Source organism: Myotis daubentonii, chromosome 14 (genome assembly GCF_963259705.1).
Source record: "Myotis daubentonii chromosome 14, mMyoDau2.1, whole genome shotgun sequence".
NCBI lineage: Eukaryota > Metazoa > Chordata > Mammalia > Chiroptera > Vespertilionidae > Myotis > Myotis daubentonii.
Window position 1 is genome coordinate 15381140 of NC_081853.1, and position 24521 is coordinate 15405660.

General features: G+C 48.9%; 1 protein-coding gene across 3 annotated transcripts in view; it reads left to right on the top strand.

Moving 5' to 3' along the window:
• The first annotated feature begins 7004 nt into the window (after window positions 1-7004).
• ARHGEF3 (Rho guanine nucleotide exchange factor 3) overlaps window positions 7005-24521 on the top strand; it is a 288364-nt gene continuing 270847 nt past the window's right edge. Inside the window, exon 1 of one of the 3 annotated variants that reach the window (XM_059663245.1) lies at window positions 7005-7394. The gene's annotated coding sequence lies outside the window, so the exon portion shown is untranslated. Of the gene's footprint in view, window positions 7395-7674; window positions 7995-24521 lie in introns of those variants that run through there. The other 2 variants (XM_059663247.1, XM_059663254.1) reach the window with 2 other exon arrangements.

A 24521-nucleotide genomic window follows, 5' to 3' on the forward strand; every position in this document is an offset into this window, starting at 1 on the left:
CATCTAGGTAGCGGTGGACTCAAAGTGCTGTGTGTGGTCAAAGGCAATAGCCTTCCCGTGATGGCAGTGACGGCAGAGAGGAAGCGATGACAATCTCTGAACGTTAGCCTGGCTAATTCCTGCCCTGAGTGCTCCTCATGCCTTTTGTCACCACAACCCCACGTGGAAGGTACTATTAGCATAGCATCCTCATTTTTGAGATTCTAAGGCTTGGAAATTAGGTAGCTTTACTGAGGGCACAAGCAAGGAATTGGCAGCACTGGTATTCAGATGTCTGAAGCATCCTTATTACTAACCCATAGGCTACCCTCTCCCTCAATATAGTTTATAGGGAAAAGAAAGAAACTTTAGTAGCAAGCTATGGTGACTTGGTTCCCTTCTCAATCCAAATACTGAAGGTAAATTTGGTTCAGGGTTAAGCAACTTTTTCTAAAATGACTCGTCTGGAAGAATCTCGTTAAGCATGTGCTGCAGTAACTGAATTCCTTTCCTTTTGTTGCATTAAGATAAAAGTTATAGCTAATACTTTCCATTAGTGGGGTGGGGCGGGGCGGGGGAGAATCCTCTTGGGGCGGCATGGGAATCCCTGCTTTTACGATGGTTAGAAAGCAGTCCATTTTTATAGCTGCTTAGGGTTCTTACAGTAGCCAGCATCTGTGGGGCCTCCCTTCTAAGTTTACTTCGCTTTTTAGAAGCCCACACTTTAGAGGTAGCAAAGACCAGCTTCCCCATGCAGGCTTTAAGTAGAAAAAAATCTCATTTTGCTTTAGTTGAGTAAGAGACTACAGGCAGTAAGCTAAGCAGGTGGAAAAGGGAGGAGATAAAATACACAGCTGCAGTTTTGGGTGTAATGGGTCCTCAGTAAGTGACTGTTCTTCACCCCACTCCTTTATACCTGTGCGCACTGTCCACAGGAACCAAAACAGAATTGGTCCAAGAACAGGATAGGAAGAGAATACAATGAAGGGAAAGATGGACAAAACATGGAGCAAGGCCTTTTGCAATGAGAAAAAATTCAAGTGGATTCTTTGGGATTCAGGGAAAGTAAGATTGGTGGGCTTGGTTCCCTGGCATCTTTCTGGAGGGGTATTGCACCATCTGTCACATCTATAGATGATACAGCCTTTTACAACATTTATTTGAGAGTCTAAAGGGTATACCTGGGACAGTGACGAATAACATGATCCCTGTCCTGACTGCACCTTTTTAAATATATGGGGCTGTGGCAAAATTGCTCTGAGCTTCTAGGGTGTGTGTATGTGTTTTAATTTAAAGATAGTAATGATACCCACTGCAGAGGATTATTGTGAGGATTGAATGTGATGAGGTCTATAATGTACCCAAGGCCATGCTTTGCAAGTGCTAGGCACTTGGTAAATAGTGGCTATCAGACATTCTGGTCAAGAGCAGGTCTTGGACTTGGGGGCCATAAGGAGATGGTGGGAGAGTGTCCCTCTTCTTAGGATTTTCAGCCCAGGTGGTGGTTTATTTATTTATTTTCTTTTTACTCTCTTTTTTTATTTTTTAATATATTCTATTGATTTTTACAGAGAGGAAGGGAGAGGGATAGAAAGTTAGAAACATTGATCAGCTGCCTCCTGCACACCTCCTACTGGGGATGTGCCCGCAACCAAGGTACATGCCCTTGACCGGAATTGAACCTGGGACCCTTCAGTCCGCAGGCCGACGCTCTATCCACTGAGCAAAACTGGTTAGGGCTTGGTGGTTGTTTAGAAAGGAAAGGATGGGCATTGAGGAGGAGGAGGTGCTCCTAGCAAAATTAAGACAGTAACTCGGGGGTATTAATAGTTGACTGTACATAGCCTGTGACAGTTGACCCTGAACTCTTGAGATCTTCTGATGTTCGAGTCACCATGCTTCTCTTTTCCTGGTTGCCTTCTAGCCCTGATAGTGATACATTTATCAAGACTAGCTGCTTCAAGGTCCCTGTGCCAGACAGATGACCACACTCCACTCTGGATGTGAACAAAAGCATTTCTGTAACCAACTATCAGTATGGGGTCAGGGGAATGTTCCAACTTTTAGAAGTTGGAAGAGGGCAGAGATCCAATAATGGTCCTTCAGGATGAGACCTCTCTTCCTGTTTTTTCCCCCCACTCCTGCTGGTCATGAACCTTCCAGGGAGTGGGCAGGTGTCAGCTTCCAGACGAGATGTAATGTTTCCCACGGGCTGGGCAAGGTCAGGCCATGGGGAACTTGCAGCAGAGAAAGACGAGCATGCCTGGTGGCAGAATGCAAACCGGCCAGGTCCTGCCGTTGGAGTGTGTACCTGAAGTTAGATGTACTTCCGTGTTGTGCACACGTGTGTATGATTGTGCATTCTTATTGATGAGGTTTTACTATATAATGTTTAGCATTATGATTAGAGAGGGCTTAGGTACTCGCAATTTAGATCCCAGCTCCCCCTTTCTGTGTGCTACTAGGCAGGTGACTTGACCTGGTTAGGACTTAGTTTTCCCTTCTGGAAAATGAGTCATAGTTCTGTACCTAACAGGGCTGTTGTGAGGCTTGAATGTGAGACCAGGTGTAGTTCTGGGCACAGAGCCTGGCACACGCTGAGTAGGTCAGGGTGTGCAGCTATAAAGTAGGATCCCCCATATGTGTCCTTCAACCCTGGCCGGGGTAGCTGATGGGCCAGATCACAGAACTGGGTTTCCTGTCTCCTGGGGGTCTCGGTACCGCCGGGCAGCTGGCAGGGGCCTTCACAGGAGATGGCTACTTGATCAGGTGGCATTCCCTGTTTGAAACCGCCAAGGGCCCTGGAGGTGAACACCAAAGTTCCGACCTGGCCCCTTGCAGACTTTCTCTCCATGTCCCTGTCTTTTCTGTGGTCATACCAGACTTTATAAAGATTCCTCACTCGTTTGTTCCTGCCCTGAGGCCTTTGCATATGCTCTCTCTTCTGCCTGAAACACCCACTCCCTGTCTCCATTCCTCCGTTGCAGTCAAACATTCCCTGACCACTGTCCAGCCTGGTCTAGGTTCTACCAGATGCCATCAGGAGCGCTTAGCTCAGCTTGCGTGATTATGTAAGCGTCCTACCCTCTGGGCAGGACCTAGGTTGGATTGAACTCATTCGTGTTCCTCTAAGCAGGGTGATGTGAGCAAAAAGGATTTGCTTTATAAGAAGCCTTTTATTAGCTACTTGAAGAGCATTGCTTAGGGCTGAACAAGAAGACCTTAATCCTTACACAGGCATCACCATCCCCTGGATAAAGACTGCACCAGGTTAGTGTTGCTACATCAGTATGATGCTCCACATCTTTCCAAAGCCAAAGCAGGGTGGGTGGGAGCCAAAGCAGTGCTACAGGCAGAAAAATTGAATGTCCCTTCCAGGAATTCCACTTCTAGGGTCTTCTCTTTAGGATATAACCAGAAATATCAGTCAGAGTTTATTGTGCAAAGGTTTTCATCGCCAAGCATTTCTCTGATACTGAGAAATGAGGAACAAACCAAGCACCAGTTGGAACTGATTATAAGAAGAGGGTACATTGCCTTGGTGAGGTAGCTCGGTTGGTTAGAGTGCTGTCCTAATGCACCATGCTTGCAGGTTTGATCCCCATACAAAATCAACCAACGGCCCTGGCCAGTGTGGCTCAGTTGATTGAGCCTCCTCCCGTGCACTGAAAGGTCCCTGGTTCGATTCCCAGTCAGGGCACATATCCAGGTTGTGGGTTCAATCCCTGGTTGGGGTGCGTTCAGGAGGCAATTGATCAATAATTCTCATTGATGTTTCTCTTTCTCCCTCCTTCCCTCCCTCCCTCTCTCACCCTTTCCCTTCCCCTCTCTCAAATCAATAAAAAGAAAAGAAAAAAGAATGTAATACGTTTTTAAAAAGATTCAACCAATGAATGCATAAGTAAGTGGAACAACAAATCAATGTTTCTCAAATCAAATCAAATTAAAAAAGAAGAGGGTACATTTATACAGTAGACCAACAAATGGCCCTTAACAATTGCTTTGTAGAAGAATATTTCATGACAAAGGAAAAGACTCAATACATTAAATAAAAAATAAAGGATATAAATTAACAGTGGTTATTGCATGATATGATTGTGGTAGGTTTTATCTCTCAGTATACTCAATATTTTCTACATTGTTTTACAGTGAGTGGTATTGTATCATCAGTGGGTTTTATTTTATGTTTTTAATATGTTCTTTATTGATTTCAGAGAGGAAGAGAGAGGGAAAGACAGAAACATCAATGAGAGAGAATCATTGATCGGCTGCCTCCCGCACGGCCCCTACTGGGGATGGAGCCAGCAACCCGGGACCCTTCAGTCCGCAGGCAGACGCTCTATCCACTGAGCCAAACCGGCCAGGGCTGTCCGTGGGTTTTAAATGTCTGGTTGTTCACAACAGCAAGTGCTCAAGGAACCCGATGAGCACCAGGAGGCCGGGACAGTGGTCTCAGTGTCTTGCCCTTGCCCTTGGTCATGCCTCTCATGCAGTTGCTTTCTCTGATTGTGCTATTGGGTACCTTACCTCCAGGCCCTCACCCTACTTTCCAGCTGGCATCAGTCAAAGTGCATTATCCACTATCCCCACAGGCCACACAGGGGCCCCTGCAGACACCCCGGCTTTCTCAATTGATGATTTAGTGAGGTGACTGCCCTGGCTCCCCCCTTCCTATCCTTTTAGAGTTTGGGGTGATGAACTGAATTTGAGAATAGACCTTTATGAACTGATCATCAATGTCTTCTGGCCTCTCTACCAGTTTCCAAACTGGATAGTAACCCACATTTCCTGCCCATCCCCTCCCCACTCCCACCAAAGGACTTTCTTTGGGTGTATCACCTATTCCCCGAGTCCCAACCTCAGTCCAGGGACCAAGTCCTCCCCCTCCCCTTTCCACCCCAGGGCCAAGCATGGCATGGGTGGGAGGGGATGGGCACTGCCTACAAACCCGTATGGAATGAAGTTGATTTGTTTTAATCTAGAGATTCTACTTGCAGATCTGTTCTGACTTCTGGAAACCCTGGATTATTAAAGGGGAAGTTCAGAAGTTTGCCCTTAGTAATAATGAAAAGGCACTTTGCCTTTGCTGTGTACAGGGGACTTTCAGCCACTGCATCTGTGCCTCACTCCGCAGCCTGAACCTTTCGAGGGTCAGGTCTGCTGTCCCACCTCGGCCATCAAGGCCCTTCCAGCGCCTTTCCTCCCCTACCTGCCCCTCTGCAGAAGTGTGCCCTGTGCTCTCTCACCTCCCGGCGTCCACACCTCCTGTTCCCTCCACCTTTGCTCTGCCTGTTCCCCAGGCTGGTCAGGGCTTAGCCAAGGTCCTCTTCCCACAGGAAGCCTCCCTGTGCCTGAATCTGGGCCCTGCTTCCTGCAGTCTGTCTCTCACCACACCCTCCTCCCTAACTGCCCAAGAGGTGAGGGGTGTTTCCTCATCAGCTGTGAGCTCATGAGGTCAGGGACTGTGTCTGTCTTGATGACAGAATTCAGTGGCAGGTAGCAGATGCTCAAATCGTTGTTAAATGGAATCTAATGGAAATAAAACTTTCACCTTTGACCAGGCTGCTAGTAGAAAGCCAGGTATTGATGTGCAAGTCTGCAGTGCCTGCTGAGCTCTGGGTTATTATTCCGTAATCAACATGGCTGGCTGCAGTAGGGATCTTCCACAGTGCAGAACAGGGAGAATTACAAGAGTTTTGGGGGAGAAGTTGAGAACTGGGGCTCTGGATACAGGTTTTGCCCTTGGAATTGTAGTGCGGGGCAGGGCGTGTGTTACTTCAACAGGAAACAGATGGGTCAAGAGGCACTGAGTTTGGGGTCAAGGAGCCCCTTTGAAACTGAAGTGGAATGAAGTTGCAGCTGTTGGGATGAATGTTGCTTTGCTCAAGATGCTCAGTTTTTGGCCCAAAAGGCAGGCTGTGGGCCAGGAAGAGGCCACCCAACACTTTGAGGCCGAATGCCTGCAAGGAGAGACGAGTTGCAACGAAGAAAGTCTCAGCTGTGCCAGAGAAAGTTCTGAACACCTCGTGCTGGTCATGGGGCCTGAGCTGGGAGAGCTACATCCCAGCTGCTGTCAGGACAGGTGCCTCCCAGGAAGCCCTCAACACCCTCCCCCTGTGCCATGAGGTGGAATTGGGGCCGGAGGCTGTTTTAGCTCACCCCCAGGAGAGAGTGAGGAGGTCCCCTTAGAGCCCTGGCCTTGCCTCGCCTGGCCTTGCCTCGGCCCCTGAGCCAGTGCAGGCTCCTCTCACCTGGGGCTGGCCTCACATCTCTAAGCTTCAGTTCTTTCACCTGAGAAGGGGGCCCACACAGCCCTACACCTCACAGGGCTGTTAGGAATGTTCAAGTAGAGGAAACACCTGGCACATGAAAACTAATGAATTTTGTATTTTTATCATCATGGAGCCTGTGGTAGAGGACAATATTTATTCCTGATTTTATGAGGACAGCAAGCATTTATCTGTTGAATGAATGAAGGAATGAATGAATGAAAAAAGTTTTGTCTAGCCTGTCTGGCGGCTCAGTGGTTGAGTGTTCACCTATGAACCAGGAGGTTAAGGTTTGATTCTGGTCGGTGCACATGCCCGGTTGTAGCTCGATCCTCACCCAGTTGGGGGCGTGCAGGAGGCAGCCGATCAATGATTCTCTCTCACCATTGATGTTTCTATCTCTCCCTCTTCCTTCCTCTAAGAAATAAGTAAATTATATATATATTTTAAAAAGTGTTATTTAGATTCCCACGTTCATTTCCCCACGGCTGGCCCACGCCACTGCTGGCTGCAGCTCTTTCGGGCTCAGCGTCCGCCCACAAACCCGCGATTCCCGGGAAGCCGCTGGGCTCGCGGGTTCGCGCAGCGGGTGGCCGGCCCGCAGGCTCCACCCCACAGTCGAGGAAAGTGCGGTTGGGCAAGACCCGACTTGCTCAGAGTCAGCCTAGCGGCGCGGGTAGGGCGCCCGCACTCACGGATTGGGCAGCCCCTGCTGCTGCGGGCGCGGGGGGTCATCTCCCGCTCCTACCTGTCCCAGGAGCCGGTCTGCGCGGCGCTTCCCGGCCGGGGGGCGGGAGCCGGTCGGGTAAATTCCTCCGGAGTCGGGCTTAGGTGGCGGGGTTGCCCCGGGGGCCAGATCGCCCGCCCTCCCTCCTCCCTTCTTAGCCTTCCCAGAGCCCGCGGGACGTGGCGCCGAGGGAGTGCCCAGCGGGGACCCGGCGCGACTGCGTCGGGGTCCCGGGCCACCCAGCCGCGGCCTCCGCGGGGGTCCCGGGCCCGCCTCCCGCCCACGTGGCCCGCAGGGCCTCCCGCGCCCGGCCCCGCCCCGGGGTGCCGCCCCCGCTCCCGCCGCCGCCGCCGCCGCCGCCACCAGCGCCGCCGCGGTGCGCCCTCCAGCCCCGAGGGCCGAGCTACCCCCGCGTCGAGGTGAGTGCAGGAGGCTGGCGGGACCCTACCCCTCCTCTAGGACCCCCGGCTGGACACCCCGCTGGACACCCCGGAGCGGACAGTCGGGCTGGCTCCTCCCCCCGGAGCTGGACCCCCGCCCCCACCTCCCAGCGCTCCCGCGGGTCTCGGCCCCCGTGGCCAGCTCTGCTCGCTCCCAGGCTGGGCGACTGGGAGCCCCGCAGGTGCCTGGGCGGCGCCGGTGGGCAGAGCCGAGCGGCCGCCGCCCCGCGGACACCCCGACCTGCGTCCCTTTAGCTCCTGGACGCCAGTTCCCCGCGCCACTTCCGGGAGGGAGTCGCCACCTGTCTCGGACGCAGCCCCTTCCCCGGCGTCTCCCAGCCTCGGTGGGGCGCCCGCGGCCAGCGTCGCGCCGGGCGCTGCAAGTCGTGGCTCGCCAGCCCCCTGGCCACTTCGCGCGGGGAGCCGGCTCGGTGCGCGCAGGGCGGCGCCGCGGTTCCGGGCCCCCCTGCGGCCGGGCTGCATCTTTCAAACTGCGCGGCCAGGCGATCCCGAGACCCGAGCCGGGGAGGCGGACACCCAGGGGTGAAGGTGAACCTGCGCGACTCGCAGCCGGAGAGGGTGAGCGTTTTCTGAGCGGGAAGCCGACCGACCGGGCTGTGCCACGAGAAAGAGCTCCCCCGGCTTGTTCGCGGCTTGACCACTGTTGAGCAGAGCGCTTGTTCCTAGAGGACTCTTGGCTCACTTCGTGCCTGGACGGATGCTCCGCAGACACTTGTCTTTAAGTACGGGAGGCACCACCCAGGTGCAGTCGCCTTTGCCAGGGTGTGGGAGTGAAGGGCTGTGCTGTGTTTCTGTCTTAGCCGTGTAATCTTGGGCAAAGTACTTCACCTGCCTGTGCCTCGGTTTCCTCATCTGTAAAATGGGCATGGTAATACTACAAACCGTAAAGGGCTGTGTAAGGTCAAAGTTCTTAACGTTGTGCCTGGTATGAGGGAAGTTCTACCTGTGTCAGCTGCTCTTATTATTATGGCTGACACCTGGGAAACGGCCTCTCATTCCTCGCTCCCCAGTGAGGAGGGTGAGCAAGCTCTCCCTCCTTCCCCTTCTCCCATGGAGGAGCTGCAATATTCAGACAGCAGCTGTGGTGTCCCCTTCAGACCCCAAACACCGGGGCTTTGCAGTAGCCCTTCGTATGGTTGACCGGCCTTGTGCAGCATGTTTCTCCGAATGTGAGGTCAGAGATGGCCTTTGTCAAGGACCCCCTTGGGAAATGGGGTCTCTTACCTGCTCTGGAAGCTCTGGGGTGTAACTGGATGTTTGCCTCTCTGGGCCGGAGTGGATAAAGTTTCACTTGAATTCCTTTAGGCTTGGGCCCCCTGACAGTCTGACATGCTCTAGTCTCTGTGAGTGTAGGAGTCTATTTCGGTGCTCAGGGGCCTGATCTTGTCCCCAGCCCTCCATTCTTTCACCTCCAGCAGACTGTCCCCGTCACCAGTTTCCCTGGGCTGCACCAGCTCAGTTTCTGACGGCAGTGGTGACCACAGAGAGGCGTTCTGAACCTGGGGCTCCAGGAACCTCCTAAAATGCAGGTGAGGGGCTTGGAGCACCGGCGTATGTTTTTTCCAGGGGGGTCCCTTTTCATCCTATTCTGCAAAATGCCAGCACCCCACAAAAGTGGACCCTGCACTGCTGGTGGGGAGATGTTGGCTCTCACCCCATGGTCAGGGCAGGCCCACATTTTTAGGGAGTCAAGATGTCAGTATTACCTCTGCCTCCTGGGCGTGGAGGTGCACACGTGTTCCTTCGTGCCCCCGCTCAGAGCACAGCTTCCAGTGGACAATTCCGATCTACCTTGACTTGAGGAAATCTGATACAGAAGCCAGTTGAGGAACGGAGGAGGCAGGGTGTGGGGGTGGGCATGTGGCCTATGGTGAGCCTTTAGGCTGGAATGCAGTTTATGAACATTCGAGCTCAAGCTGTCAGACTCTTCAGGGCCATTGCGCATGCTCTTCCCTCTGCTGAGCACACTCTTCCACCATTTCTCAGGCCTGGCACTTTCCTGCCCTTCCACTCAGACGTCTCCTCTGTCCAAAGCAGTCCCTTCCCCCATTTGTTTCTGTCACATTCTCTCCTTGCATTTTTTTTTTTTCCACAGAGCTTACCTGAAATGGTCTTACTCATGTATCTATGGTTTCATTGTCTGCTTCCACCGAGGAGAATGCAGAATCCAAGAGGGCAGAAGTGTTGCCCTGTTTACCCCTGAACTCTAGCCTCTGGCACACAGTAGATGCTCAATAAATGTCCCCGGAATGACAGAATGAATGAGCATCCACTGAGCGAAATGAGGTGAGGCTGGGAACTGTTAAGAGCAGTGAAATGCAAAGGAACTGGCAGGAGCTCTGGGTTAAAAGTGACCTTTAACATCTAGTTCAACCTGTGCTTTAAACCCCCTCTGAACTTTTCTTCCTAGTTAGTGCTAACTCAGTGGTTCTCAACCTTCCTAATGCCGCGACCCTTTAAAAATACAGTTCTTCATGTTGTGGTGACCCCCAATTTCATTGTTACAAATTGAACATAGTTAAAGCATAGTGATTCATCACAAAAGCAATTTGTAATTATATACGTGTTTTTCGATGGTCTTAGGCGACCCCTGTGAAAGGGTCGTTCGACCCCCAGAGGGGTCGTGGCCCACAGGTTGAGAACCGCTGTGCTAACTGGAGCTTGAATCCTCCCGGACAGTGAACTCACTGCCTCCCAAGACAGCCCATTCCATTGGAGGAAAGATGTGGGATGCAGAGAACCAGATAGAGTCCCCGTATCCACCCTGACGAGGACGAGATGTGGCCTCCAGGTTTCTACATGCTGTCACTCCAGTCCCGGTCTGCTCTGCAGCCCGGTCACCCGCCCTCCACCACTGTCCTTCCTCGAGAGCTGCCTCGGCTTCTGTGCCGTCACCGAGCTTCTTGGGCTCTCTGTGTGCCGTTGAGTCATATGTCATCAGAAGGGGCCTCGGGCAAGGAGGCATCAAGAGAAAACTGTAGTTTAGGGATCTTCAGGGCCAACCTCTGAGTTGTTCAGGTAACTGGTGACTGCATTGGGCAGTGGGGGTGAGTGGGAATCGGGAACGGAAGGTGTGGCTCTGTTTCCTTCACTCTTTTGTTCTTCTCCTGGGTTTTCTGAATCATTCTTTAATCAACCTGTTCGTTGTGGCTCTCGCTATATTAAAAAAATTTAACCCTTGGACCCATTATCCTCGGGGTTTGTACAAATATTGTCTGATTCATATCACCTTGCATGTACAGATGGAAACTCGAGTGAAAGTGAAATGTTTTTATATGTGATTCTGAGTCATTGAGTCAGGTCAGCTTTCTGCGTGGGGCGTCACCCGTGTGGTGGGTGGAGTGGGGTTTGGAGATAAGCTTTTCTTTCTTCTTCACTTTAGTGAAAATTGTCCATTTAGATATGAAAACACTTTTTTTTTAAATTAAAAAAACAACAACAACAAGACTGAGGACTAGTTAGTTCAGGTCATATCTATACATGTGCTTTAGCCACTCAGCTTGTTCACTTCATTTATTCCAGAATCATTTATGGAGGGAGGGCTCTGGCACTGGGCCACACAACAGTCACGAAAACCACCTGTGGTCCTCCCTTGTGGTGTTTACACCCCAGTGGCAGAGATGGACAGTAGACAACTAAATCTAATTTATGATGTTGGGGTGTGATCAGTGTCATGAAGAGAATGAAGTGGGTAAGGGGATCCAGAGTGACTGGATGCAGGCAATGTTGGTTTGGTCAGGGAGGGTCTCTCTGAAGCAGCAACATTTGAGCAGGAACCGGAGGAGGCAGTTGTGTGGATATCTGGGGGAAGACCACTCCGTGCATATGGAGCCCAGGTTGTGGCTGAATCCCTGGTGTGGCCAGTCTGTCTCCCTGGGGAAGGGAGAGGGAAATAAGGCAGTGTGGGCAGGACCTCTCCATTTCCTCCCAAGTCCTGGTGAGTGGCCGGAGTAATAGCTCAGCGTTGTGTGTTTTGTGGTTAACCGTAAGGCTTGTGCCTTCTTTTCCAGGGGGTGGGACCTGGACTGAAGATGTTTCCTAAAACTGCCTTTTGGGCCATGAGCATGAGCCTACGGGGCACTGCTGGAATCATAACTCTACACATAGTAAGGCTTGCCTCGTCCACATGTCCTGGACATGGGCTCCTCTGTGTCACTCGGTTACATCACTTCGTCACCTAGAAGGAGCCGCCTAGCAAGGCTTTGGTGGAAAGATGAGAGCCACACGTATAGAATTGTGGACCAGGAGATCATGCTTCCCTTCTCTCCATCGATTGGTTAATTAATTGATAAATGGATGTTATTTACCACAGCATAAGGTTCCTGGGGCTTAAGACATGAGATCTTGGTTGTATGACCTTGAAGCAGTAGCTTGACCTTTCTGGATCTTGGCTTCTTCATCTGTAATATCGGGGGAGGAGGTGTGACAGAGAGGCTTGTTGGAAAAAGTAACATCTAAGAAGATATGGCTACAGATCACCCTTAGTAGAGGGAGGGGTAGGATGGAAGGAAGAGAGGTCCAGATAGAGGTGTGTGTGTGTGTGTGTGTGTGTGTGTGTGTGTGTGTGTGTGTGTGTGTAGTGTGCTGTGGACTCTGCACTGACATCCTCAGATATTCTCTGCAGCTCTCCTGTGGCACAGGCCCTCGAGTGTCCCTGTCTGGTAGCCCAGGAGATTGAGATGTGGAGTGATGGATAACTAGCCAACTGTGTGTCTCCCTGGGGCCCTGCTCAGTTGTGTCAGGAGAGCTGGAGCGAGGAGGATCTTTGCAGAAGGTTTACTCTGATGTCCAGAGGAGTGTGTGCTTTTCATATCAGGCCTCACTTTGGTGCACATCGCCACCGAGTCAACTCTGGAAGGCAGAGGCTCTCCCAGCCAAACGCTCAGGCCCTGGCACAGTGAGGCTTTGCTGGGGTGTTAGGTGGGTGCTGCAGGCTCGCTGGAGGCCACTAAACAACAAGGCATTGCCTTCATTTCTCACATGTCTCCCCACTTTTCCAAGGAGGACCCACAGGCCAGGGCAGAGCTGGATATGGAGCCCACGTCAGAACCAGAATGCTCCAGAGAGAGAGGCTGGGGACCCTGGCCAGAGTTGGAGAAGAACATAGGAGGCTTTTTGCTGTCTTGCCTGGCTCAGGTAGTAAAGATCCAGATAGTTATTTGGTTCCTTGTCCCCAAACCCCACCTCCACTTCCAGCCAGCTCATGGTAACTTTGTGGGTCTGGATCTGCTGTCCCTGCTGACAGAACCCCAAGCCCTGAATTCTTCTCCAGTTCGGAGCTCAGTGATATTTTCCTGGAAGCCGGAGCAGTGCACTGGCTGCCTCTGAAGCAAATGGAAATGTCTGGAGGTTGCAGAAACTGGAACACCGTTAGGGTCCCGTGTTCCAATCTCGGCCGCGCTGTTGCCAGTGGAGTGACTGTGGACACGGTGCCCAGCCTCTCCAAGCCTCAGTTTAGTTTCATCCTCTGTAAGTGGGGACAGTGTTTGGCTCTGCCTCATAGGTTTGCTGTGAGGATTAAATGAGAAATTATGTGACAAGTGCTACTCCCTGCCACAGCTAGCTTGCAGGGAGGGCTGGCTGTGGCGTCCTCGATGACTGAGCTGGCCCAGGCTGCTGCATCACTGCTGTGTGCTCCTGTGGGAAAGGTGTGCTCACACGATGGAAGTTCATCATTCAGATTTGGAGATTTTTTAAAAATATATTTTTATTGATTTCAGAGAGGATGGGAAAGGGGGAGAGAGAGAGAAACATCAATGGTGAGAGAATCATCAATCAGCTGCCTCCTGCATGCCCCTTATTGGGGATCAAGCCCGCAACCCGAGCATGTGCCCTTGACTGGAATCGAACCCGGGACTCTCCAGTCTGCAGGTCAACGCTCTATTCACTGAGCCAAACAAGCTAGGGCTGGAGATTTTTTAAAAATAGATTTTTATTGATTCCAGAGAGGGGGGGGGAGAGAGAGAGAGAGAGAGAGAGAGAGAGAGAGAGAGAGGAGAGAGAGAAAGGAGAGAGAAACATTAATGATGAGAGAGAATCATCGATCGGCCACCTCCTGCATGCCCCCACCGGGGATCGAGCCTGCAACCAGATTTGGAGATTTTCACCAAGGGTAGGCACTCTCCTTTATTAGGAGCCAAATCTGGATAATGGAGTCGGGGTCAGCTTACTGTGAGACAGAAGCCCGGTGTGAAATGCCACCAAGACTTCCTGCCCGATCACAACAGCCCACCGTCCTCTCACATGGTGCTCTCACACCAGTCTCCCCAGCCCCCCGCCTACTGTGGTCCTTACATGTACCCATGCCCTTGGTCCCCGAAGGGTATACAACACCCTTGCAACTTGGCTGCTTCAACTCCCTGTTCCAGTGACTTACCTTCACCAGACCCACCCACCTCGCCCGCTGGACCCTCTGATGGAACTGAGCCCGACAGTCCCCCACAGGCCCCAGAAGCTTCCACGGTCACATCTTTGCTCCTGCTTGTCCCTCCACTTGGAATCCTCTTCTGCTCTTGTCCACTCGCAGACTGCTCCCACGGCCCAGCTCCAGTGGCCTCTTCCGTTTCAGCTAGAAAAATGCCTTTTTTTTTTTTTGCATGAGAAACCCCAATTTTATCTTTAGTATACACAAATGCAAACAAGTCAGAAGGCGTAGAGGAAATAATAAAATTCCACCTTCCTCATTTCAGCTTGCTTCCAGAGGGAACATTTATGATCAGGTGGCTGTGTGTTTCTCTGATGTTTTTACATTTAGGTGTGTGTACCTGTGAATAGCTTTGAAAACCAACATAATGGACTCATTTTATATGTCTTATTCTCCAACTAATTTTTTTTCCCATTTAGTCATACTGTCCATAGCATCTCTCCTCTTTTTTACCTGCCTTGACTCCCCCTCCCCTGGGAAGAGTGTACAGGTTCCTGTGGAAATATGTGTTCAGTTCTCTTGGCTATGTACTTGGCAGTGGCACTGCAGGGCATATGATAACCCTGTGTTTAATATTTTGAGGAACTGCCTATGATTTCTGAAGTGACTACACCATCTTCAATCTCACCAGCAGTGTTTGAGGATTCCCGTTATTCCACATCCCCACCAACAGTTGTTATTGTCCATCCTTTTTATTAGCCATCCTAGTGCACTTCAAGTGGTATCTCATTGTGGTTTTGAGTTTTATTTCCCTAACTAGAGGCCTGGTGCACGAAATTTGTGCACTTGGGGAGGTCCGTCAGCCCAACTTGCGCCCTCTCGCAGGGGAGTGGGCCTACGCCGGCAGTTGGACATCCTTAGCGCTACTGTGAAGGCGGGAGGAGCTCCTGCCACCACCGCTGCACTCGCCAGTGGCGAGCCTGGCTTCTGTGGGAGCACACTGACCACCAGGAGGCAGCTCCTGCGTTGAGCATCTGCCCCCTGGTGGTCAGTGCATGTCATAGTGACCAGTTGTCCACCATTTGGTCGATTTGTATATTAGCCTTTTATTATATAGGATGGGAAGTGGTGTGCAATATCTTTTTTTAACTTTATTTTTTGAGCAGTTTTGGGATTTATAATAAAATTAAGAGAAAGGTACAGAAATTTCCTCTATACCCTCTGCTCCTACACATGCATAGCCTCCACCATTGTCAGTGTCATTCACCAGAGTTATACATTTGTTACCAAGGATGGACATACATTAACACATCCTAGCCACCCAAAGGCAATAGTGTACCCAGAGGTTCACTTTTGGTGCTCTACTTTCAATGGGCTTGAACAAGTGTGTCATAATATTGTACCGAGTATTTTCACCTAAAAATTCTCTGTGCTCCTCCTATTCAGCCCCACCTCCCCACCCCCACTGAAGCTACTAATCTTTTTTATTGTCTTCATAGTTTCGCCTTTTCCAGAATATCATATACTTGGAATCATACACTATGTAGTCTTCTCAGATTGGCTTCTCAAACTTAGTATAGTAATATGCATTTGAGGTTTCTTTGAGTCTTTTCATGGTTTGATATGCTCATTACTTTTTAGTGCTGAATAGTATTTCATTGTCTAGATGTACCACTGTTTATTTATTCATTCACTCACTAAAGGATATCTAGGTTACTTCTAAGTTTTGGCAATTATGAATAAGGCTGCTATAAACAGCCATGTGCAGTTTTTGGGGGGGACATAAGTTTTCCAGTCCTTTGGGCAAATACTAGAGAGACCAATTGCTGGATCATATGGTTTAAGCGCATGTTCAGTTTTGTAAGAAACCACCAAACTGTCTTTCAAAGTGGCTGTACCGTTTTGCATTCCCACCAGCAATGTATGAGAGTTCCTGTTGCTCCACATTCTTGTCAGCATTTGGTGGTGTCAGTGTTCTGGATTTTGGCCATTCTAATAAGTGTGTAGTGCTATCTTATTGTTGTTTTTAGTTTGCTTTTCCCTGGTGGCATATAATGTGGAGCACCTTTTCATACGCTTATTTGCCATCTGTATATCTTCTTCTTTTTTAAAAAAGTATCTTTATTGTTTGAAAGTATTACAGCTGCCCCTCTTTCCCCCGCATTGACTCCCTTCCCCTTCCACCCTGCCCCCTCCCCCCAGCCCTTCACCACACTATTGTCTATGTCCATGGGTTATGCATATATGCATATAAATTCTTTGGTTAATATGTCTTCTTTGGTAAGGTGTCTGTTAAGATCTTTGGCCTTTATTTTTCCTTATTGTTGAGTTTTATGAGTTCTTTGTATATTTTAGGTAACTGTCCTTTGTCACATGTGTCTTTTGTAAATATTTTCTCCCAGTCTGTGACTTGTCTTCCAATCCTCCAGTGCTGTCTATTACAGAGCATATTTTATTTTAATGAAGTCCAGTGTTTCAATTATTCTTTTCATGAATCGTGTTTTGGTTTATCTAAAAAGGCATCCCCATACCCAAGGTCACCTAGGTTTTCTTCTAAGAGATTTATACTTTTGCATTTTATAATTTGGTACATGATCTGTTTTGAGTTAATTTTGTAAAAGGTGTTAAGGTCTGTGTTTAGATTCACTTTTTGCATGTGGAGGCCCATTTGTTCCAGCACCATTTATTGAAGATTAGCTTTGCTCCATTGTATTGCCTTTATTCCTTTGTCAAAGATCAGTTGACTGTATTCAATGTGGGTCTATATCTGGACTCTCTAATTGGTTCCGTTGTTCTATTTGTTCATTCTTTTACCAGTGTTACTCTGTCTTGATTACTGTAGCCTTGCAGTAAATTTTGATGTCAGATAGTATCAGTCCTCCAGCTTTGTTCTTCAATATTGTGTTGGCTGAATATCTTTACATGTGCTTATTGGCTATTTGTGTGTATGTGTGTGTGTGTATATATATATATATATATATATATATATATATACACACATATATATTTAGAAATATCAATTCAGACCTTTTGCCTATTTTTAAAAATTGGTTGTTTGTATTTTTATTATTATTATAAGTGTTCTTTATATTTTGTAGATTCAGTCCCTTATCAGATGCATGATTTTTAAATATTTCCTCCCATTTTGTGGGTTATCTTTTAACTTTCTTGATGGTGTTTTTTGAAGCACAAGGTTTTAATTTGATGAACTCCAATTTATCTATTTTTCTTGTGTTGCTTGTGCTTTTAGTATCATACCTAAGAAACCTTTGCCTAATCCAAGGTCAAGAAGATTTATACCTAAGTTTTCTTCTAAGAGTTTTATAGTTTTAGCTCTTAGATTTAGGTCTTTAGCCATTTTGAGAGAGAGCGCCGAATCCTAACCACTAGACCACCAGGGAGATTTTGAGTTAATTTTTTGTGTGTGTGCTGTGAGGTAGAGGTTCAACTTCATTCTTTTGCTTGTGGATATCCTGTTGTGCCAGCACCATTTGTCGGAAAGGCTACACTCCCCGTTCAGTTGTCTTGACATCCTTGTCAAAAGTCAATTGGCCATAAATGTAAGTATTTCTGCACTCTCTACTCTGTTCCATTGACCTAGATGTCTGTCCTTATGCCAGTGCACTGTCTGTACTGTCTTGATTACTGTCGCTTTGTAGCAGGTTTTGAAATCAAGAAGTGTGAGTCCTCCAACTTTCTCCATTTTCACGACTGTTTTGTTTTTTCTGGGTCCCCATATGAATTTTAGGACCAGCTGGTCAATTTTTGCAGAACAGGTAGCTGGATTTTGACAGGGGTTGTGTTGAGGCTGTAGGTCAGTGGTAGTTTATTCCTCTCAACAGCACAAAGTCTGGATCCTGAAGTACCTTTTTCCTGGGTGCATCAGCCACTCAGCTCCCCTAGTCAGTGAGTCTCTTGAGGAGACACTCAGAAGCCCATCCTTCAAGCTGCGCAAAAATCCAGGGCCGTCCGCCTCTCTTCTCCCTGTTAAAGAAAGTGACACAATAAGGTGTATTGTTTAATTTAAGGCCGGAGACCTTGGATAAAACATTTAACTCTTGAATTAGAAATAGGAGTACACCTGGACCTGGCTGAGCCTGTGACGGACCTGCTTTCTCTATTCGGAGGGCGTGATGGGGATCCCCACCGGCCCTCCCACACTCCCCTGCCTCCCTGCCTCGGGATGGCTGGTGAGACCTGGGGGCCCTCACAGTATTGGGCTGAGGCCACATTTTGACTCCTCTTACCTGTTGGGCAAAGACATGGCATTTCATTTAAGGAAACGGTTCTGCTGCTCAAGCAACTTTTGTGCCCCCTCTGCCCCCATTTCACTGGCATCATAGTTTGAAGAATGGAATAAAAATAGGAAGGGATAAAAAAGAATAAGGGAATACTAATCACATATTAAAATATTAAAAGATTAGCTTACACCCCTACATGCACTTACGCGCTCCAGATGTAATGCTTTGGCACAAGTCCAAGGTTGTATCCTCATGGAAGGAGAAATAAAAAGCAAAGAGCCTGCATGTGTATCAATAGGAACCAGGTTTTCCAAACGTCAGGAACAACCTGCAAGTCCGCTCACACCGCAGCTTACTCTGAGCTGGGGCGAGGAGCTCCATTTTAAACAAAACGGTGTTCGTGTGTGGGGTGGATGGACTTGTTTACTGCCAGTGTTTCAAAGAAGCAAATAAAAATGCATTAATTTAGGCTGAGTTTTTAGCTTGTTTCCGGAGAGGAAAAGGTTATATGCAATAGAAATTATTTCTTTTTAATCTTCACCCAAGGATATGTCTATTGATTTCATTATTTATTTAAATTCTCATCCGAGAATATTTTTCCATTGATTTTGTTTTTAGAGAGAGTGGAAGAGAGAGGCAAAGACAGAGAGAAATATCAATGTGAGAGAAACACATCGATTGGTTACCTCCTGCACGCACCCTGACCAGGGTCTGGGCTGGGGAGGAGCCTGCAACTGAGGTCCGATCTTTGACCGGATTTGAACCCTGAGCCAAACTGGCCAGGGCTGTTTATTGATTTTAGAGAGAGAGGATGAGAGAGAGAGAAAAAGAGAGAAACACTGATGTGAGAGAGAAACATTGACTGGTTGCCTCCAGTATGCACCCCCGACCAAGGATGGTACCTGAAACCGAGGTATGTGCCCTTACCAGGAATCGAACCTGCAGCCTTTGGTGTATGGATGATGCTCCAATCAATTGAGCCACCTGGGCAGCGCTGCAACAGAAATTATTTGAGATCTTTAAAATTTACGTGCCTTTGGTTTACCAGGCTCTCGGTACCTCAGCTGTTAGAACAGGCAGTTTGTAGGGATTTTATTTTCCGTTCTTCAGTGAGGGGTGTGTGCACATGGAAAGTTAGGGGAAAAACACAATGATATAACCCAACCCCAAAACAAGGAAGCGTGTTTCAGAGCCGAGTTTCTAGCCTCAGAAGGTGCAGCTTAGCTGACCTGGAGTAACCTCTGTCTATGACACATCTCCCACGGGGGTGGGGGACTGCTTCTCTCCAGCATGGCTTTAATTTTACAAAAGCCCTGTGAAGTCTTGCAGACTCAAGTGGTTTTCTTAAATCACGCACATTTCATGAGTACTGGGCTGGGCAGGGCCTCAGTAATCCTTGGCCAGCATTGTGAGCCAGAAAACATTCAAATGACCGCCTGGATCCTTTGAGGAGGGAGAGTTGGCAAGTCAGTTGAGGGCGGTGGTGGAGTGACTCGCCACAGCACTGCAGCAAATGAGTGGCAGAGTTGATAGCAAGGTTCGCAGTTCTACCTTATTATGCTAATAAAGTTATTTTATCTCTTACAGTGAGATGGTGATGCTATCAGATTTTATTGAGCACTTATTTCACACTGGGGGCTGGCTTTTCACACTTGTTTTTGGCAGTGACCCACGGTAAGAAATAAATCTAGACCCGTGGTCAGCAAACTGCGGCTCAAGAGCCACATGCGGCTCTTTGGCCCCTTGAGTGTGGCTCTTCCACAAAATACCACGTGCGGGCGCGTACATACAGTGCAATTGAAACTTCGTGGTCCATGCGCAGAAGTCAGTATTTTGTGGAAGAGCCAGTATTATGTGGAAGAGCCACACTCAAGGGGCCAAAGAGCCGCATGTGGCTCGCGAGCCGCGGTTTGCTGAGCCGCAGTTTGCCGACCACTGATCTAGACTGTACTATGCCCTTGTGCAGATCTAAAGCAAAAGTTTGGTAAAACAGCCCTCGCTGGTTTGGCTCAGTGGATAGAGTGTTGGCCTGTGGATTGAAGTGTCCTGGGTTCGATTCCAGTCAAGGGCACATGCCCGGGTTTCAGGCTTGATCCCTAGTGGGGGGCGTGCAGGAGGCAGCTGATTAATGGCTCTCTCTCATCATTGTTGTTTCTGTCTCTCCCTCTCTCTTCCTCTCTGAAATCAATGAAAAAATATAAAAAAAAATTAAAAAAGTTTGGTAAAACAATACTTACCCTTTGAATGTCTAGTGTGTGTCCTCAGATAATTCTTTTTTTCTTTCCCTATCCGAGGCCGCCCTTGATAATTCTTTTCTACATTAGTGAACTTATGCTTTTTTAAAAAGGATGGTTGTGAGACCCACTAAATGTACTTCACTAATGGGTCAAAACCCGTTGCTTGAAAAACACTCTGCTAGACAATTTACAATGTGCTTTACATGTTACTATTCATTTAGTCCTCACAGTGACCTCATGGAGGAGGCACAGAGACATAACCTGCCCAGAGTCACACTGCCAGTGCGTTGTGGAGCTGGGACTGAACCCAGAAGGACTGAGCCCCGTTAAAAGCTCCTGGTGTGAATCCAGGTCACATACCTCGCTCTTGTAGTGATTAGGGAATAGGGTGTAATTTCATATCCTAATGAGTTCTTATATATTGAAAAAGTAGCCACAAAAGAGATACAAAATTAATAGCCCCTTTGTAACCTAAAAGTTGCATATAAAAACAAATGTATCCGGTAGGATGGCTCTGATCAATATATAGACAGATGTTACTCTTCCTAGGAATTTTAAGGAATTGGTGATTATGGAGGCAGGGGGAGGGTTCAAGTCTGCAGGGTAGCAGCAGCCTGGTGACTCTGGGAGGAGTTGCAGTTTGAGTGCAAAGGCAGTCCGCTGGCAGAACTCCTTCTTGCTAAGGGAGGTCAGTCTTTGTTCCAGTAAGGCCTTCAACTGATTGGTTGAGGCCCACCCACATTACGAGGAGCGATCTGTTTTACTCCAAGTCTACTGATTTAAATAGTTATTTCATCTAAAAAATAGCTGCACCTTCATAGAAATATCTACTCTAATGTTTGACCAGATATCTGGGCACTATGGTCGAGCCAAGTTGACACAAAAAATTAAGCATTGCAGGGGGTAAGATAGCGTTTGAAGTTGTCCAGAAGAAAGGAGAAAGGCAGTGGGAAGCAAGAGTGTGATATTGTTACAAACAGGAGAACGTTTCAAAATGAACTACCTTTTTCATGATTGATTGCAAAATGAGTCCATCTCCAGTTCCCATGTGCCCCCGGGAAGGGGGGACGAACGGGGGGGGGGGGGCAACAAGGGCTGGCAGATGGAGGGGGAACAGATTTTCTTGCTTTGAGTCAAATGGATTTTTCTTACCTTTCACTTTTAGACCAGACACCTGAGAATTCATGGCCCTAAGTAAAGAGAGCCATTAACTGCTCAGTGGATTTATCTGCAGGGGCCCGTGTGTGCTAATGCAGATTTGTGTCTCAGCCTAAACATAGAAGACGCAAGCCACCACACAGCTGTGGTGCCCTGTGGGTCACTGGCCACAGTAACTGTTGGATGTGGGGTGTCTGGGTGGGACCTCAGACTATAGATGAGAACATGGTATCCAGACAACATCAAATTTATTATAGTTTTTATTTCATCTTATTTTTTATTGAGATATAATTTACCGCAAAATCGACCCTTTAAAACAGAGGTCCTCAAACTTTTTAAACAGGGGGCCAGTTCACTGTCCCTCAGACATTCCACACATGCGCACTGCGGGCCCGGGACGAGTCGGCTGCTAAGCAGGACAGACAGCGGCGGCAAAAACACCCGGCGGGCCGGATAAATGTTTTCGGCGGGCTGCAGTTTGAGGGCCCCTGCTTTAAAATATACAGATGAGTAGGTTTTAGTATATTCACAAGGTTATGCAGCCATTACAACTATTTATTCCAGAACATTTTCATCACCCCAAAATATAGCTTTTATTTTCAAAGTAATTTGAACATGAAAGAACACTGTCTTCTGGATCAGTCCCATCAGCAGGCAAATATGCTGTTATTTCTCCCAACTTAAGGAGAAAGCACAACCCAAATCCTCTTCTCTCCTGACTTCTCCCTCCAGTTTTGTCCCCATTTCTCTTCTGTTTAGAGCCAAACTTCTTGAAAGAATTGTCTGGACTTGCTGACTCCAGTTCTTTTCCTCCCATTCTCTCTCACTTAAAAACGTTGTGATAAAATGCTCATAATATAACATTTGCCATCCTAACTGTTGTAACTGTCCAGTTCAGTAATGTTAAGTATGTTCACATTCTTGTGCAACAATCTCCAGAACTTTTTCATCTTGCAAAACTGGAACTCTACATCCTTTAGACAACAGTTTCCATTTCCCCCTCTCCCTGCTCCTGGTAACCAGCATTCTACTTTCTATCTCTACTAGAGGCCCGGTGAACGAAAGTCATGCATGGATAGGGTCCCTAGTCCTGGCCGGCGATCAGGGCCTATATATGGGGTGACTGGCGGGGTGATCAGGGTCCCCCCGCTCACACCCGCCTTGGCTGGCCTGGCTTCGGGGCCTGCGGGTGGGGGGCAGCTCCTGTGTTGAGCGTCTGCCCCCTGGTGGTCAGTGTGTGTCATAGCGACTGGTCGTTCCGCCGGTTCCACCATTTGGTCTATTTGCATATTAGGCTTTTATTATATAGGATGAGTTTAACCACTCTAGGTACCAAATGTGAGTGGAATCAGTACCACTAAGACACTATCTTTTGTGACTGGCTTATTTTACTTAGCATAATGTTTTCAAGGTTCGTCTTGTTGCATGTGTCAGGCTGAATACTATTCCATTGTGTACAGACCACGTTCTGTTCATTCATCTGTTGAGGGACACTTGGTTGCTCCCACCTTGGCTGTTATGAATATGCTGTCACGAGCATCTCTTGCCCCGGTGTGCAGTGGCTGCCATGGTGTCCATCCCGATGGCCCATCCTCTGGCCCCAGCCTGCCTTGGTTGCAGTTTTTTCTTCCTTGAAGCCCTTTCTTCACCTGGCTTCCAGGGCAGCTCGCTCTCCTGGTCCTCTTCCCACATCTCAGTTCAGGGCAACTCCATCCCGCGGATGCTCAGACTGGGTTGCATCTCTGACTCTTGAATCTCTCATCCGACACATCAGAAAACCCCACTGTCCATACTTTCAAAGTCCACCGAGAACGTGGCAGTGCTTCCTGCTCTGCTGTCACCACCTGGTCCCGGCCTCGCTCCCCTCCCGCCTGAGTGACTGTGGCCGTCTCCAGTCTCTGTCCTGACGTCCTTCCAGCTTCTTCTCAATGCCGAGCCAGAGGGGTCCCTCTCAAGGGCTGGGCAGATCACCTGCCGCTGCTCTGCTCAAAGCCCGTGCGGGAGCGCAAACCAACGTCCTCACGTCGGCATGGGAGCCCCCACCATCTGGCACGTTTCCTCTCCACTCCCCGTCCACTCCTCTTCCCCTCAGACCCCCCCTCCACGCTGGCCTCTGATCGGACACCTCAGGCCTTTGACCTGCTGGCCCCCCGGGGAATGGCTCTCAGCCTCTATGCACTGTCCCGGGTGATCGTATAACTGTCACGACTTCTGTGCACACTCCTCCCGCCACCCTCCATTTGTTCGTCTCCTTCCTGCTGTCACTCACTAATACAGGGTGCATTTTCCTTACTTGGCCTGTGGTCTGCCTCCCCCACCAGAATGTCAATTCCACGGGGGCTGGGTTATTTTTTTTTTTTTTTACATTTTGTTCCCTGCCATATCCCAGCACCTGTCCTGGCACCGAACAGACATTCAGTAAGTATTTGTTGAACCAATAAATGCAAGTTTAGAAAATAGATATACAAAGCATTTTATGATTCCTCTATTATGACACAATTTTGCCAGCATTTTTTCTTACCTGTAAATTGCTGTGTGTGTGTGTGTGGCCCCTGTCTTTTCCCATAACATACTCCTGCACAAAGCCTCCTTTTTTTTTTAAGTTGCTACATAGTCTTCCTGATTATTATTAAACAGCTAAGTGATTCACTGAATGGATGTAGCAACTTTATTTAACCTTGTTTTTTTGGTCAGCACTGTTGGGCTGCTTCCAGTTCCTTGCTATTGTAGATTGCTCCACAGTGAGAGTCAGTGTTGGGCAAGTGCCCAGCCTCCCTTCCTCTCCTCGGGAGGGGGTCCCCATCCTCCCGAGCCCACAGCCCAGGCTGGCCCGTCATGGTTCCCACCCTCCTGCCTGTGGTGACTGGTCCAGGGCCACATATGGGCCCAGCCAGGCCGGGCTGTGGGCTTCCCCAGGGTCATCCTAACTCGCTCAGAAGCAGCAGAAAAGATGTTCGGAGGCACCTGGGCCCAGAGCAGTCAGGACAGGGTTCTCAGTGTGAGTGGCCACAGCATGAGGGGAGGTTGGGCACATCCTCTTTGGATCCGACCGCTTGACTGCGTGAGCTGCTCCCTTTTCACCGAC